The sequence below is a fragment of the Saccostrea cucullata genome, unplaced genomic scaffold, assembly GCF_032062105.1.
Source record: "Saccostrea cucullata isolate Sc308-1 unplaced genomic scaffold, CSIRO_AGI_Scuc_v1 ctg187, whole genome shotgun sequence".
NCBI classification, from domain to species: domain Eukaryota; kingdom Metazoa; phylum Mollusca; class Bivalvia; order Ostreida; family Ostreidae; genus Saccostrea; species Saccostrea cuccullata.
This window is the reverse complement of record NW_026926399.1, coordinates 174,648-179,613: the sequence shown is the minus strand read 5'-3', so window position 1 is coordinate 179,613 and position 4,966 is coordinate 174,648.

Below are 4,966 nucleotides of genomic sequence, written 5' to 3'. Positions count from 1 at the left end.
TATATAAATAGCGCTTACTTGACAAAATATTACCACCAACTATCATTGAGTATTTTTTTACGATTAGCACATCATTCTGTCTGCAGTAATTTCGTATTCGAATGCCATCGCAAGTTATTATTGTAAATCGGATTTTTTTTCTATTGCTTGAATAAGATCATAGGATCTTGATACTATACATGTGCTATCAACAGTATGTAATTCAATAAATTAGACGCTTATATAACGAGTAATAAATATTTATTGAATCAATTAAAGAAAGCAAATGAACTGACAGTTAAATTAATATCACCAAAATTTTAGAAAACATTAAAGAACATTATTGATTATAAATCCATTAAAACAAGAATGACTCAATTAAATAAAAAAAATAATAATAACGAATTGTCGGAGAAAACGTTCTGTATATTCTTTTAAATTAATCGTACTTTATCTCAAATAATTCCTATTTTCAAAAATAAAATTAATCTTTAAGTGCCAAGCGTATTGCTGTTTTGTTTTGTTTTTTTTTGTTTTTTTTTTTGTTTTTTTTTTCATTTCAAGACTATATTATATTTTATGAAAAAAAGAAAGAAGACAACGAATTGTGAGAAATCTCTTAAAACTGTTAACATGAACACGACAAAATCACGGACATCTGGAAACTGCAGAGGTCGGATCGGGTGCCTAGGAGGACCAAGCATCCCCTGTCGATAGGTAACGCCCACCGTGAGCCCTCTGTTTATCACATGTGGTCAATTTAATAATAGAAAAAAGGACTCAGTGGTCATTTTAATCTGTGAACATGCTCTTGTTTGTCGATTCAGTTTGGAGACATTAACACTTTATGCAGGTGAAATTTGATTGTTACAAAATAAGTATGGAGTCGTTCAGTTTGTAATATATGTAATATATAATTGCTAGCTCCTTACTAATTTTTATGAAAGTATATTTAATATATCCAAATCTGAAGTAAGTGTGGTATTCTCCAGAGTCTCTATTATTATACAACCCACTTGAAGGTAGGGTATACATGTATAGTGATCAGGATGTCCGTCCGTCTGTTACGCTTTGGGCTATCCATCTCTTGTCCGCAACTTCTCTTATACTACAGAAGGAAATTTAATGAGACTATCAGAGAGTTTTTTTATATAGTGTCGTTGTGCATATCCTATTTTCCTTTTGGATCGGGCATATATTTTAGGTTTACCGCAGCAAAACATGTACACGGTCATTTCTTTCTGTAATATTGAGAGGTACTCATCTCTTATCCGCAACTCCTCCTATACCCGTGAATAAATTTAAAGTTTAAAATCATTTTGAAGTTCTTTGGTCGACACAATGACCTTGTCAGAAAATATAATTTATCGTTAAATCGAATGCTGACTGTCATTTTTCATACCTAATGTTCGGCCATTATATACAATGTGACTTGTCGACGAATTTTTTCGTTATTCCCTGAGCATGACAAAGAGCACGGCGGGTGTGACCGGTCGGCAGGAGATGCTCATTCCTCCATGGCACCTGATTCCATCTCTGATTTTTTGACGTTCGTGTGTGCTTGCTTTAATTTTATATTGTTTAATGGACTTTTAGGCTTGAATACTCTTCGTTATTTCTATATATTTCATTGTATAGAATTCAGGATAAAGTCTGAATATTAAAGATCTACGAAAAAAAATGTGATTACACATTTTCTTCTTAAAATTCTTTAGACTTTTCATGAATCTGATTTCCATTTGCCTAAACCTTAAATATTCGGTAGAACAGTGCATCTCAAGTTCCTCTTGCATAAGACTACAAGTGTGACCAGTTGACATGGGATACATTTCATACTCCTAATAAAACCTGATCCCACCTCTGGAGTCATAGGGCTAAAGGTGTGAACCGTCGACATGGGATGCATTTCATAATTCTCCTGAAACCTTATATAAAAACATACATTTTAAAAGGAGTGAAGAAAAGGACTCGCTATATAGTGATTACTAGATCCTGATTAGCTGCAATAATGTAGCCCTCTCCGATTTTTTGTATCTGATATTTTCTGGAGAGGGCTACAATTCCATCGCATCTCCGTAATGGTGCAAATATATTTTTTTGATACGGGCGATTGAAGGCAAAATTTATTATTTTTACATTAAACTTACTTCTTATAAGACGGATTTTTTATTCACTGTCAACAACATAGCCTGTTAAACTCGAAAACCATGTAAAATAAATCTGTGTCCCAGATAGCAGGATGTTATTGGACCTTTGTTGGGCCAACAATGCTCCTTATGTTGGGCCACCGTTTGCATTCAACATTGGGCCATCGGTAATTTGCTCATCGGCCCTTAATCAAACCAACTTGTTGGCTTATTGTTGGGCCAATGTAACAGTTAATATTGGGCCACTGTTGGGCCAATGTATTATTTCAATATTGGGCAAACGTCATTTTTGTACAATTGGGCCATTGTAAGCAATTAATGTTGGGCCAACGGTAATTTGCTCATCGGCCCTTAATCAACCCAACTTGTCGGCTTATTGTTGGGCCAATGTTACAGTTAATATTGGGCCACTGTTGGGCCAATGTATTTTTTCAATGTTGGGCATACGTCATTTTTGTACAGTTGGGCCATTGTAAGCAATTAATGTTGGGCCAACGGTAATTTGCTCATCGGCCCTTAATCAGACCAACTTGTTGGCTTATTGTTGGACCAACGAACGGATATTATTGAGCCATTGTTGGGCCACTTATTCTTTAAATATTAGGCAAACGTCATTTTTGGGCCAACGTTGGTTTGTATCTTATTGGCTCTCCATCATGACAACTCATTTGCTCTTCACTGGTTGGCCATTTGTCCTCAAAATTGACAAACAAATATATACAATAAGGTTATACTAGTTTTGTGTACAGTTTAATGGTAAAAGCCTTTTAATACTTCTGTATCTCTATATGCTATATATGCTAGATTAATAGTTTAATACATATTCTCAATATCTCATAGACTTGCTATCAACAAGTATTGCATTGTAAGTAGCGCTACATTAATTAAATCAAAATATATAATTAAATTATAACATACTATAATTTAATTGCTCAGTGCATGAAGAAAACATTAATAAAGAACTAAAAGTTGATGCTCACTTCAAGCGATACATGTAGGGTTACATGACCTATACTCCCTCTCTGATGTAAATTTATGCACTTGTAAGTTCAGTAAATTACAGGTATCAATAAGCACGTCTAACAAATAAACAAAGCCCTTCTGTCCTTAAAATAATACTAAAATGAATCCCGTCATTTTGTTTACTTACACAAAAAATGTTTCTGGCATCTGCATCGTGTTTGTAACCGACAAACAGACACAGAAAAGGGTAGAACTACAGGTATGTCACACTATATTACAGAAAAAGTTAGGCACTGTCACTTTCCATCTGATCCCTTTACTAAGTCTCCTCTTCTCTCTCCCAAGTCTCCTCCTTCCCCTTCTTTTCCTCTCTGTCCGTTTCTTCCTCCCCATCCCTGTCCTTGGCACACCTTAGTTATTCTTTGATTGTGTTCTCAATGTCTTTTTAGAATCTCCAGTAGCACTAAAATTGTAGTATTTGGTACTTAATACATTTGTTACTTTTCTCAGTAAAGAGTAAACATACGATTAAATTTACAAGTATATCACTATATGTTTAAGCTGTCAATTAAGGAATAACCGTCTTTTTTGTTTCATGGTGTGATTAAGTGATTAGCTTGCGTGATGAAGGCATTTATGCATTTATACGCTTGATCATCATCATCACAACGATTTTGATTCAATGTTGCCCCATATAAAATACATGTATTGAAAATTTGTCGTTACACTGAACAAATTTTAAATGAAAGAACCCAATTTATGTTTAGCACTGAATAAATTTTGTTTTAACTTCAACAAGTTCAACATTTTCAAAATGTTTGATCATGTACTCGACGTTAAGTTTATATATTAAGTAAATTAAGTGGTAGACATCGGAAATTTATTCTACTAGACACAAATTTCAATCTAAATAAGGGGCAGATTATTTATTGTTTTCTATACTTTCATTTATTTTTCTTGTATAGAAACAAAAAATTTAATCACTGATAATTTATTTTGTTTTGATAAATTATAAGAATTTTAAATTTATTTTAGCTAGCTTGTATTTTCAAGTAGGATTGGTTGTAGATTTATTTCTTATTGTAGAGACGATCAGATTTGTTAATATACAGATTTGTAACAATTAAATGTTTATACACATTGGCCCAATGTTGGTCCAATATATCGGGCCAACATTGGGCCAAGGAGCAAAATGACACTGGGCCAACGTCATTTGCCAACATCGGCCCAGTGTTCTTGTTGACGTTTCGCCAACATTGTCGCATTCATTGGGCCAATGTTGGCGCAACGTTGGGCCAATATCTGTAGAAATAACACTCTACATTGGGCCAACGTTGGCCAAACATATCAGGCCAACATTAGGCCGATGAGCAAACTTAAATTGGTTCATTGTCATTTGCCAACATTGGCCCGATGTAACCGATTACATTGGCCCAACGTTGGTCCAATGTTAGCATGCTATCGTACAGTGTTGACTCAACAGCACCTGGCCTCTGCACTTCCCCGTGTCTGCTGTACACAGATTTGTACATGATATTGTTTAAAAACTAAACGTTAATTCAGCTGTGCCGAGGCAAACATATTATTAATACTTACAAAGTGGATGCAGATATGCAAGGTATCAGTCTCGTTACGCTCGCTCGTGTCAGATTAAAAATGGCGCGAATATTACAAGTAGCCCGGTTGTTGTCTACCCATGATGCTCGGTCAGATTCATGGTATATTGGGCCAACGTAGGGCCGATACCAATCCCCAAACAAATATTTTCTCTCATGATAATAGTTTTATGATATAATGCCAATAGTTAGCCCAACATTTGCGCACCATTATACATGACCAACGATCAATATTCCATGTTGGGCCATTGTTGGCTCAAT